Genomic DNA, 13471 nt, shown 5'->3' with positions numbered 1-13471 from the left:
TTGGGGGGTAGAGGACATTCACTCAAAGATGAAAGAAAATTCCATTTTAATGTCAACAAAAAGTTGCAGTGTATTTTTGTAGTTAGCTATAAAATGTTATGTAACATCTGCACATAGTCTTTTTGGCTAAGAAAAACAAACTTACAGATGCAAACAACAGTGAAAACGCACACGGCTGCACTAAATGCATGACTGCTAAATTCAGTACTTTTTAACAGTTCAATGCATCATTTTTTTAACAGATGTTTAAAAAATTAGATGAAAGACAATGATGAAACAAACCAGATATTAAAAACCGATGTTAAAGTCCATTTTTTACGCCTGATTTTTCGCTTGTTTGACTACAGGTAGCATTAGGCCGGAATGCAACATGCTGTATTTGTGGAAGTTTTTTATGCAGTTTTTGAAGAAAAGACAGTACAAAGTAGAAGTATTATTTTTTATTTATAAATTACATTTACCCATAACAAAAATCTGTCACAGAAATGACGGGCCTCCATTCAGGTTCCTGGAATCCAGCAGGTGTTGGATTCTTAATTATTTGGAATTATTATAATTTTTTTAGCAAATGAAATTTCCAGGTTGTGATAATGATTCTGTATGGCAGTTCTGGGATGAAAAAATCATAGTAGTCAGAATATCAAACGTTTGATTATATGACATTAAAAATTTTTATATATATATATATATATATATATATATATATATATATATATATATATACAAATATTATTATAAAAATACTATACTTATATAACTTATATAACTTCATGTTAAGGATTGAAGGAAACAACTTTTTGTTGTTGGCCGATTATAAGATGCCGGAATTCACTTTTTGCTCTTTTGGTTTGAGAGTAAAAATGTGTGATGAGTCTCTAACTTTAGCATTTAGGGGCTTGTATGGCTGTCAGTGGGGTTTAATTCCAACCTATAGACTCCCAACAACCATTTCCCAATGTAAAAAGTGCTTTCATAAAAACCATATGTCAACTCTTTTGACCTGCTTCCTTGCCCCTCTCCCTTTTGTCAATAATGTCACTTTTAAAGAATTGCTGTGACTTACAATAAAGCCCAATTCAAAGGAGCAGGAATATAATCAGTGGATTGGGGAAGAATCGGAATAGAGTCAACACCCCACCGTTCCAAGATCTTTCCCATAGAGATAGAGATATTATTGATGTGATCACTATGCTAATTTTCCAGGAATAAAACATTGTGTTTTGCTATTTGGTTCAATGAGAATTCCATCCACATCAAACTGAAGAATGCAGAATCAATGCAACAACTTTTTTTAAATTGTGTATGAGAAAGATATGATTTATATGAAGGAGCTGTGATCATAGTGCAAAAAGTTATTTATGTTCCCCCTCTTCTAAAAAACTTTCTTCTGCATACTTATAGAAATTATTTGCTTTTTTTTTTCAACTTTATATTTCGGTGAGAGTCTACTAGGTTTCCATGTACTGTGACACCACCATAACACTGCTGATAGAGATTATCTGTAGGGATAGTGCTGTTAACCTTAAGGTTAGCTGAAAATGTAATGTTTTCTTCCGTTTTTCACAGTCGATTTGCTTCAGTCTGGCATCCGCTTATCCTGGATCCTCGCAAAAACGGTTGTGACCCGGACATGCTCTATTTTTTAACACATCGGTCAAATGGCACTGGGCACTGATGCATAAGTATTGCATTTGGGGCGGCCATGTGTGTTCAAAAAAACCGACAGATTTTTTAAATCTTAAAATCCTTAATCCTTAGTAGCTGTATTTGAATTGTATCTAGTGTTCCCTGTTATCAGCTTTTGGTACTCATTATTGTGCATCCTCACCACCCTTCTGGTCACTACTCGGTGAGACTGCCACAAGCAGAATCTGGAAGCAGATTGATTCGTGCCCCTTTAAATTAAACTTTTTTTAACTTCACATTTTGGGCATTATTTTTTTTCCTCCTGTTTCCTGATTTTATTCATTGATGTAGTAAACAGATTTAAAATGTATCCTGTGCATCTTTAGGGAACTCATTTCAGTCAAGATGAAACTAGTCTTACCTGAATCAATGTTTTAAGAGTCCCTGTGGCTTGGCATTTTGAATAATCAATCCGTCTCCATCTCTTGTTAATCATGCACATCACAGACTCCCCCCTTCCTCTTCTTTTCTTATTGTCACCCCTTGGATACGAGAGGTTTATTGTAAATTAACCCCTTTAAAACATAACATGACAGCCCCCTCCCTGCCCAGACCACACTCCCTCCCTGCTGTAATCTTGATACTTTTTGTAATATTACTGAATCTTTTTCCCATAATTACTGCACAATCATTATATAATCCCACAACAAAGGCTCCATTGAGGACCCTGCTTTTGTAAACTATGGGACACAATCCATAATTGCATTTTTTCCTCCTGCCCGCCCCCTTCCCTTTTCTTTGTACAGCAATATAATATTCCATCAGTCACATCCCCACCTCGCATGGCAGTCATTGATTTGCTAACATACCTGATGCCCTTAAAACAATGCCAACCTTAAAGTAGTCTAATAGCAAAGAGAAAATGAACTTCTTGCTTTGCTAAAAAAAAAACAAAACTCCAAGCTATGATCTCAGCCCCTTTAAGGCACAGAGTCACCATGATTATTTTTTTTTGCCTGTAAGTTTAATTACTGTATGCTAATTTTCATGCCTACTACGTGATTAATTAAAATCATATTTTCATAATGGTTTGGCAGTGGGTATTGTTTTCAGGGTTCTCCTAAATAGTTCATGTAAATATAGTCAGATTTAATGGAGAGGAATGCAAGATGGCATGGCAGAGGGTTAACCTCTTGGTGCCTGTTATGAATTAACCCCCTCATATCTCTAGCACTACATGGGGAAGGGTGGGGGGTTGCCTCTGCTGAATAACACATTGCGCCCATGCCACTCTGTGCCCCCCCCCCCCTGACTCTGGGCTGGCAGTGCAGGGGTTAAGGCTGTGTGTGCCTGCGATTGGCACCACAGAGCTCTTATTTACATGAAATCCGCCACAAGGTTACAGTGCAGATGAGCATCATTTCATCGCTGATGACTTGTCTTGGATGCAGGGAGCTGCCACTGGTCCCCCCTTCTGCTTAACCCTCAAGGGGACAGAGACACAGGAGTTTCCCAAATAGTTTCCAGGTGCAGGTAAGGGGGCAGCTCTGCTCCAGAGTGTGTGTGTGTCTCCTCCACCAGCAGCAGCAGGTACCCTCTGCCACCCCTTGCAGCCTGGCATTGCTTGAGCACTGATGTGTTTAATAAGTCAGCATCAAGGTCAGTGCATTGTTACTTGCAGGGAGGGATGCAGCAGCCCCTGTGCCAGGGCTCCTCTTCTCCTCTCCTTCTGGCTCATCAAAGCTTAAATGCCGCAAGAGCTATCTAGTTGCTGTGAATTATGCCAAGACGACAATGGAGAGGGGTTTGTTAATGGTACAATGCATTTCACCTACCAGATAGGGGGAGTCAGAGGGAAGGGAATGTCTTATGATCTATATCAATGAACCCGGCTCATTCTGCCAGGAGGACGCACACACATTAGCACCCTCTGCCCAGGAGCTGCTGGGGACACTTGAGACAAGTGGGACCCCCTGGCAGCCACCCCTAGAGGCAGCACAGCCCCCCTCCTCCTGCTCCCCCTCTCTCCATAACATGAACAAGTCAATCATATGGACATGTCTCATTATTCACTGAGCTCCAGCGTTTTGCCAGCATCAAGCACTTTGTCCGGGGATCTGTGCTGAGCCGATACAAGGTAAGAGGGGCAGCTGGGGGTCCTGGGGGCCGTCCAGTCCTCCGTACAAGTAGCATTTGTGGATGTTTGCATTGCTTCCTGGCCTGGTGCGATGGGTATTACACTGGGTATGCTATCATATAATAGCTGTGACGTGGGAGCAGGAGCAATGGCGCGGCATTAGCCTGAAGAGCCGGGCGATCAGGGCTGGGGGTGCCCCGGGTGCCCCTCTTCTTCCTGCGCTGATACATTGTAACAACTTCTCAGCGTCCTCTCTGCAGCTCTGGGGATGTTCTCCTGAACTTGTTGGGAAAAGTTGTCGGGTTTTATGTCCTCTGCCGGGAAAGTTTTAGAGAAGTGGCCGGGGTTACCCTGGTGCCCCCTGTGTGCCCAGTTGCCTGCTGTTGTGCTGAGGGTGGCATGTGCCAAACTTGTGATGCCTAAGAGACCTGCCATTTTGTGTTCTCATCGACCTCCCCCTGCACAATGCTAGGAGCAAGGCAAGTGACATTCAGGGGAGGCTGGAAATGTCAGACTCCAGCTCCCAGGTCCCCAGAGGTGGCCAGGACTGGAGCACCTGCCAGATCTGGCATCATCCTGCATACACATCCCTTATATGCCCGATCACTCAGCTGCAGCTGAACCTCTTGGCACCCTACCCTGTCAGTCATAAGTCATCAGTGATGTATTGGGAATGGACAAGATTATTTAAGAGGTTCTGCAGCTGCATGGGAAAGGTCGGTAAGGAGAGGTTCTGGCTTCTGTAAAGTAGCTACCTGGGACTTTTTTGTGATGGGCAGAGAGGGGTTAATTAGGGTCTTAGTGGCTGGCACACCTTTTCAGTACTTTTACAAAGTAACAAGTGATGGCTTGGTGGTGGACCATATGTGTCTATAGACATGCATGTTATTGTGGATGGATACAAGAGATATACATGGGATCTGGGGGGACTGGCAGGATGATTTGTGTCATTGATGGATTGGATCCTCCATACAATCAGCTGCTATTAGACTCATTACAGGGAGGAGGCTCTGCCATGTCCTCACCCTGGTATTGTTGTGTCAGGCAGGAAATGTATATATAGTATGGGAGATAACAAAGAAGAAATCCCATGTAACCTGCAGGAGCCAGGATTACACCCCCTCCATAGCAGAGCTGAGTGCAGGGACTGGGTAACCTTTCATCCCATTAATCCTCCTCCACGTGGGAAAGAAGTTGTCTTGGGGACATCACTACTTTTCCTGGTCCTTCCTAAGGTTCCATTTGAAAAAGATTGATGTAAAAATGATGTAATACCATTGCCGCACAGCAGAGAGTAGTTTGCCTAATGTAGCAGTGCTGAATTTAGTAGCGGCCAAAACTGGTTTGAGTAAACCTTTGCTATTATTTTAGCTGTCAAGATGCAAAAAATGAAGGCGTTGAGCTCTGCTACATCTGTGTATTTACACGTAGATTATTATTTCCCATGTCCATAATACGGCTGTATCCTACTACCTGCTGTGGTATTCATCATAATCAATGTATATACATGTCAGTTAACCCCTTCTTCTCTGGACCAGCCCCTTTACATATCTGCGATCTTCCCTAATTTCCTTCCAGGCAAGGATTTTCCCCGGAACAAATGGAAGCTGTATAGATTTTCCAGGGAGCTGTTATGTAGAATGGATGCATATTGTCACCCTCATCGCTGACTGACGGGAGGCCATATTTTAAACTGCTGTAATTGGAAATTATAATCCTCTATATGAATATTTTGTCCTTTTCTTCCCTAAAGTTTCCCCTTTTTTTAACCCTTTCTTTACTATTTCCAAAAGTGTCTGTGGGTAGCCTGGGAAGCCTTGGCATTAACCTTTCCAGGATTGCATCCTTGTTCCCTACAATTGATCCTCCGAGTGTCTGGATGTAAAGAATGGCTTTAACCCCATGAGACCTGCAGCCTTGTTTCACTTTGTAAATTGAGCTGTCTGGGGCATTGTGGGGTCTTTTTGGTGATTGTTGCACTAGGGGTTAAAGTTGACAGCTCTGTCTGGTGACAGGGTGGGCGTGTAGACATGGAGTGGGGTCTTTCAGTCAAGGGAGGATGAGGCTGGAGGTGGGAGGGGTAAGTGTGGTGTCTGCATGGGATATTTTAGGTTTTCCCGCTTTTTTATTTTTTGCAGTGGACCTGTAAAGCCATCAGGGGCAGCGGTTAGCAGGGCAGGCCGTGACCCTTCACACTACAAGCACCCTAGAGACAGCAACCGGCACAACAACTTTCGCTGTCAGCCGGGAGAATTGGAAGTTTCTTGTCACTGCAGGGATTTAGTTAAACTGCAACTTTTTCCCATTCTTCAAATATTCTCCACGGCAGAATGTGAAGTCTTTCTAGGATTACATTCAGAAGGGAGTGAGAGAAAGGAATGTATCTATTCATTGTAGATTGAGCTTGTATCAGGCTGGGAGGTGACAAGCATCAGGAGAACAGGACAGGCCTGACACCTAGGGAAATGTCCCACATTAGACGTGAGCAGGACATTTGGACTCTTCTTCTTCTACACAATTGGCTTTAGTAATGCTTTATAAGATGAAGGGATACATGTATACTATATAACTATGCTACACCTAGTCTACACAATAATTGTGTCAGAGATTATCATTATTTTTGTTACTTTTTTATTGTCTTTAATGTACAAATGTCTGTATATTAATCTACTGCACGTGTATACGCATATATTAATAATTACATCTGTTTACACCAACACACACAAACATATATATTTATATATATATATATGTATATATATATATATATAATTTCTATGTTCACCATGTACATGCGCTTTACAGTATAAACATGCATCATGCATCTATTTACTTCACATATGCACGTCTATATTTATATTCTAGCATGCACATATAAACACCTACACACACACAAAACCATATAATACTCTTCTATATGGTATCATACATCTATATGTAGAATTTTAAATTCAACATATACAAGCCTATACATACATACTGTATTGATACGGTCACACATCAAGGTGCATATATACAGACTTGTATATACTGTACATGTGAGAATTAAAATAATTTAGCTGCGTTCTAAGGACCTTAAATGTGAGGAGAGCAGCTTCCAGCTTTTGACTCCTCATCATTTCCTTAGTCATTTTATTTTTTCGATTAAAAGCAAAATCATGTGTCCTGGGCTGGCGCTGGTGACCCTGGTCCTGGAAATTATGCATTAGTGTGAATTTCTGCTCAATAAAGTCCAAACCATTTTTTGCAGTTTTTTTGGTAGCAGATTATTTTTATTCAATCTTTCAGTACATGTGTTACATTCTTTGTTAAAATGTTTCATTGTCTGGAGCCATGTAGATTAATAGACATCTATTGTTCTGTGTTTACCCAATCAAATCATTCCTCGATAAAAAACTATCTATCTATCTATCTATCTATCTATCTATCCATCTCATAGATGATTCTATATATATCTCTTGTTCAAGTTTTTATTACCATATTGATGTTGCTGATGACATTTTTCTATTGTTTTAGTAGTTTGGGAACTTTTATCTATAATTTTTTTTATATTTGTATTTCAACTTTGCCATTCGGCTTTATAACGTTTTGTAACATCAAGTGTTTTAGAGGTCCCAATATGTGAAGAAAGTGACAGTTGAAATTCTTGTTTCTAACTGCGATTTCATGTTTTGTTTTTACTTCTATTACTTTTTCAATCGGACTTTCAATGAGAACTCCATATCAGGTCTGTACAGCCTGGACAGAGTAGTTCATATTTATTGTTGTAAATATTTTGCTTCTGAAATTATCTTTGAATGGCTTAATTTTAAAGTTTAACCCCTCCTTGGTGCAAATGTAACATCAGCTGAAACTCTCAGTGGTGTCTAAGGGGTTAAGATAAGGGACATATACGCAGCGGTGACATCACCATTGACACTCGTCCAGGGCAGAGGATGGTACTGATCACTGATCTGCTACTAAAGCCCACTCCCTTCTGATTTCTGCATACTGCCTGGGTTTCTTCGTAATATATTATTATTTTTGGAATATGTTGACCCCATCTTGCCATTAGATTGGTTTGGATCTGCAGAACAATGTGAGTACAGTAGAATTTGTAAAGAACATGAAAACTGCAGGACAGAAGTTAACTTTATTGTTGTGATACGATATCTGTCTCTTAATTCTGAAAAGGGGTACAGGTTCTAAAATAGTTGATAGAGTGTTTTTATGTGCTTTTACATGGGTACTAGTTAAAATGGTGAATATTTTGCTACATTTTAGAATTTATTTATGAAGTTTATAAAGGAAAGGGTACATGGATCTATGGTAAAGTGATGTGTTGAGATTTAAATAGTTTTAAAATAGTTTTTGCATAGTTATAATTTTTTTTTTCAACTCAAGTAGCACATCTTCTATAAATTCAGGTGCATCTGCAATATATCCAGATGTAGCAGAGCTGAATTGTTTAATAACATTTACTGATAGTCTTTTATAGATGTAAAGAGAACAATGTTATAGTACCACAAATGTTGCATAGTTTGTCAATACACATATACTCTTTACAATGTGTATTACCTCCGATGTAGCTCTGCGTATTCATTGATGGATGATGGAGTGATAGCATTGGAAAGGCGAGTGAAACTTTGTAGAACAGACTATATTTCTTTTGACCACCCTGACTCATAATAATGCATTAAGCTAGAGAATCCACAGATAATGTCAGCAAGTCAGCCCTGCTACATTGGTAAATAGAGAGGCCTTCTAACAAGACCCACTGTGATTGACAACTAAGCTTGGCGATCACAGAGTTAATCAGTTGAAAGAACATGTATTATTTCATCACCAGTGAGCAGGAGATGATCTGTGGAGCTCCGGTGAGGTCCCCCATGGAGAGCCGTAATCCTGCCCTACCTGCTCCTGCTCCTGTTCTTCTACTCAGTCTAGGTGAAGCTTTAATAGAGACATTTCCTGTACTGTGCATCATTTATGATGTGGTCTATGCAAAATCAATGTTGATTGCTGCAAGCTATAATTTGCTCCATTACTAATCCGATTGTGTTTTTCATATATTCATACTAAAGCAAATACTATGCAGCCTCAACGATAACCATGGATATCCCTATTATATAGAGCGATCTTTGACTGTAAAATCCGCACAGTCTTTTAAGAGCGTGTGCGTGGCCTTTAGGGTTAAAGTATGTTGATGGTGTTGTGTGTCGTGAATGACACCCCTAAAATGGCATAACCCCTGCTCACAACATTGACCCTATGAAAATAGCATTGTCATCATGTCCTTATCAAAAAGTGTCAATCCTTATAGGGCGTCCCTTATCGAGCATAACTTTATCCAAGTGGGATATTACTTTTCCCTATAAAAACCCGATTAAAAAAACTTCTTCCCCTTTACTCCATCAAATCAGGATACATACCCATTACCTATAGGATCCTATCAAAATAGCATATTACCCGCTACTAGTGTCCTGATAGAAAGAAATGATATCGCTCCCTCTCCATTATTGGTCATATCAAAATAACAGATAAACATATTCTCTTGCCCACTAAACTATTGAAAAAGTGTATGTCCTACTCTCCCTCAATATTGGCCCTTATAAATTTAGGATGCCCCATCCCAATAATAGCCTATAAAGAATCTTTTTCTAACACCGACCATAATAAAATAGCACATATTCCCCCTCACTAATGACCCTATAAAAATAGCATACCCTCTCCCCATATACCCTAATGATTCTGAACGCCTAGACCGCTCCTCATCTCAACCTCTCTGCCTTCGCTTGGGTGAATATTGCTGCACTCTCTTTTATAGAAAAGTTAATTATGGAGCCAGTCAATATTTTTTCTTACTAACATATTCTTTGCATTTAAGTGTTTGCCCGGGCAACGGCAGATTAATCAAAGTGTTTTAGGCTAATTGTTGAGCAGGTGCATTAAATAGGAAATAAATGCATGCATTATAAGGAAGGGGCTCGGCACAAAGACAACATCTGCACTTCAGGGGATTCTGCCTATTTCTATATTTATTTAATTAGCTTCTATCTGAGAAATTCCTGCAGGAGTCAAATCTACCAGGAATGTTCCAGGGTCTGTGGCCATTCTGCTTAAACCTGGGTATGGCCCTTTAAATGGAGATATGTGGAGTTGGAGTGAGCGCAATGTGGGGAAATTGTTATTCCACTCTAGTGCAATCCATATCTCACCTATCAAAGGTTTCCATGACAATCACGCTATTGCATACAGTAACATTTGTGATTCCGATGCAGAAATTATAATATTTTAGTGGCAGGAGCTGTTATAATAGCTGTGCCCATTGGCTGGCTATGCTTGTAGGCTGGAAGATGCAAGACGCTTCCTGGTTCTGTCTTTGGTAGGAATTGTTTGACATTTAACACGCTGAGTAATGTGTATGGAGCAACGATTGTCTGTGATTATCCTCACCTATTGACTAGACTTTGATGGATAGATGCTGATGCAGTGGAGCTGAGTTTGTCATCTGGCACAAGTCAAAGCTTACATTATCAGGACACAAGTTATTGCTACGTGCAATAAGGTTGCAACCTTAGAGTTCAATACACAATATATAGAGAGAGTTATAGAGCTAGAAGAGGTTTTTTATGGGAACTTTTGAATATTTCAATTCTGGAGTCTACACCCCATTTTTAACATTGTTGTTCTTTGTGACCCTTTATGGCTTCCCAAGAAGATTTATCAACTACGTCTATAGCCAATTTTTTCCATATCAGAAAACCTTGTTTAGCATGCAAGGAATTGAAGACTACACACCTCCAGAGGTGGCCGCATACACAATCTCCACACCAAGATGAGCCCCTACGGTCCCTAGCTAGAATCACCGCTATCACTATAGAACTTCTTATTACCCAGAGTGATATAAGAGGATTCTGTGACTTATAATATAATGTGTAACTTATAATGTAATGTGACATAACCTGTAAGAATGTTTTTTTTTTATCTCACTGAGTCTACTACAGGAAGTTGTTGGGCCTCGTGCTCAGTTAACTGCATTGTCTTTCTTTCTACATGTATAAAGTCTGGGTTTTTATTACGCATAATCTTTTAAAAAATCTCTGAAGTTTAGAATCTTTTTAGAATACATATTTATGTAATGTGTTCTGGAATTCCATGCTAATTGTAAAGGAGGTTCCCAGTTTTGGAACCTCCTTTAAGATTTAGAGCAGGCACTTTAATGAGTGTTTTCCACCTTAGAGCATGCCACAGTTCACATGGACATGCCATTGATTTCAATAAGGACAGTGTAGTGCTTTATTTCACCTGTGATGGCGCTACAGGTTGCCAAGCTCTCTCACAGATCATAGCTGATCAATGGAGCTTTCAGCAACAAGTCTCCCTGTCATAAGTTGCCATCCCAGTTAGTAAAAATCATGAAGTGCCATTATTAATTTTACAACAATGAAATGTCTTGATTGCAGGAAAAAACAGTTGACAATTTATTTTTGTGGTGCATTTAGGCAACAAATTGGTAGGAAAACTGTATCTAGTAAAGTGAAGGCTAGGAAGGCATTTGAGTTGCTGAGCAGGTAACAGAAGTTTTTCTTTTACTTTCTATTCATTTGATTCCTTTTTTAATGAGCAGAAATTTGGTATACAGCAAAAAGTATATCCTTTTTGTAACTGGTAACTTTTGGTAACAGGGAAATCTGGTTGATAACCACAATGACCACTAATCTGAATGCCAGATCTGCCTGGGTAACATTGTCTCACAGTATCTGCACTCTTTTTTTGTTCAGGTCATCTTCATGGTTCTCCCTGTTATTCTCTCTCCCGCATATTATGGAGCCATGGGTACTGCGTGTGCCACCATATAGTACTTCCATGACACACATTTTTATGGCAGTAAGGAACCTGATTCCTTTGATCTCTCAAATATAGCATCTGATGAAACATGTTACAATGTATACCCCTAAAGAACCCTTTGTATGGTCACTTCTTTGGACATGTACAGGTGGTCCCCTACTTAAGACCACCGTCCTATGGATCTCTGGTAATTGGTAATTTACTGTACTTTAGTCCTAGGCTACAATAAACAGCTATAATAGTTATCAAAGGTGTCTATAATGAAGCTTTATTGTTAATCCTGGTTCTTTTCACAATCCAAAATTTTTAAAATCCAATTGTCACAGAGACCAAAAAAATATTTGGCTGGAGCAACAATTATAAAATAAACAGTTCCGACTTACATACAAATTCAACTTAAGAACAAACCAACAGAACATATCTTGTCTGTAACCCGGGGACTGCCTGTATATTAGTTTATTAGTATATCTTTGCTTTTCCCATTGAGTTGATGAAATGTATAGCAGTTTCCTTTGTTCCTTCAAAAAGTTTCCTCTGATCGACTCCTCTGCTGCACATCTTGTTAGCTCTGCCAGGAAGGGAAGAGCCTCATAAAATGATGGAGAGCTGCTTCTCAACCTTGTTAATTTGAGATAATCAACTTTTCACAGACTATTAAGAACTGTTGCTTTAAGATTTTGCTTTAACGCGTAGACAATAAAGTCCGCCGATACTTGTAATTAACAAAGACTTAAAGTAAACAGAACGTCTCCATCTTTAATAACACTTTGTTTTCTTTTTGTGGCGGGGGAAAATGGAGCGTTTTCCTGAATAAAGCCTTAATTGGATATTTTTATGTTAAATAAAGTCATTTTTAGCGCTCCTCTTGTAAGTGACAGGAAAGCGATCCAAATTATGCATTTTTTTTTCTTACCGCTCTAAAAATAAAACATTGCTGAAGGGATTTAGAGCCATTTTCTGTCATAGACAAGATAGAAAACATTGCAATCAGACTGACAAGTCGTATACTTAGTCCTGGTCTCTGGTGATTTCAAATGACCAAGATGCTTAACCTCTATCTGCGAAGCAAGGGCCAAGCTGGAGAGGCTGACGTGTGATAACGAATACATCGCATCCCGTCAGCTGCACCCAGGGAGTCCTGTTTATGGGCGCATGATATTATGTGGATACAGATGTAGCAGAGTTGAACGTGTTCTACTGGTAAAGAAGGAACCCCTTTGAATATATAGTTGGGTTTCCATTTAAGTAACTGCGGTTGATCTTATGATCTCTGATAGATCTTAGTTGTGAATTAAGACAAACCTTGAAGTTTTCAGTATGACTTGGACTCATAGAAAGCTTAAACCCCGTGGGTGCTGTTGAGAACTTATTGCTACTCCACTGTTCATATCAGAGAAAGTTTGCTTAGAATATTGTCTCAGGTTTTCAGTGACAAAAATCAGGGCTTTGAACCTGGTCATTCTGAATTTCCCCATGAAGGGTTAGACTACAGCATCACCCATTTAGAGTGTAAAACTTGGTCTTCGTCTTGTTTGCCTCTTCAGAATAGGTTTACAGTGTCAATATATTTCCATATGTTGATAGCAATAAATCGATTGGAAATGTTGAACAAGAAAAACACAACGTATAAGAAAGTTACAGAACTTTCCATAAACAATGATAGGCTCTTTAATAATATTCTTTTTTTACTAGAGAGTTAAATAACAACTGCCGCACTACTACATCTGGATAAATACTTAATAATCTTAGTGGATTCTGTAGGTATTCATTTAGAATTCCTTAATAATTGCTTCTGATTACAAAGTTGCTGAAATGTAAATGAAGGGTAAACTCTTATGAAATAGTTTCCATTCACCGATCTGACATATTTCTTTTTAT

The 13471-nt window shown here is 39.3% G+C and overlaps 1 protein-coding gene across 7 annotated transcripts in view; it reads left to right on the top strand.

Annotated features, from left to right (window-relative positions):
- The first annotated feature begins 3030 nt into the window (after positions 1 to 3030).
- Positions 3031 to 13471, top strand: part of ZNF536 (zinc finger protein 536) — a 472346-nt gene continuing 461905 nt past the window's right edge. The window contains exon 1 of one of the 7 annotated variants that reach the window (XM_072117182.1): positions 3031 to 3159. The gene's annotated coding sequence lies outside the window, so the exon portion shown is untranslated. Of the gene's footprint in view, positions 3160 to 3280; positions 3764 to 4457; positions 4480 to 7699; positions 7842 to 13471 lie in introns of those variants that run through there. The other 6 variants (XM_072117185.1, XM_072117181.1, XM_072117187.1 and 3 more) reach the window with 6 other exon arrangements.

The sequence above is a fragment of the Engystomops pustulosus genome, chromosome 7 (assembly GCF_040894005.1).
Source record: "Engystomops pustulosus chromosome 7, aEngPut4.maternal, whole genome shotgun sequence".
NCBI lineage: Eukaryota > Metazoa > Chordata > Amphibia > Anura > Leptodactylidae > Engystomops > Engystomops pustulosus.
Note: the sequence above shows the minus strand (reverse complement) of the source record. Positions and strands in the feature narration are given on the sequence as shown.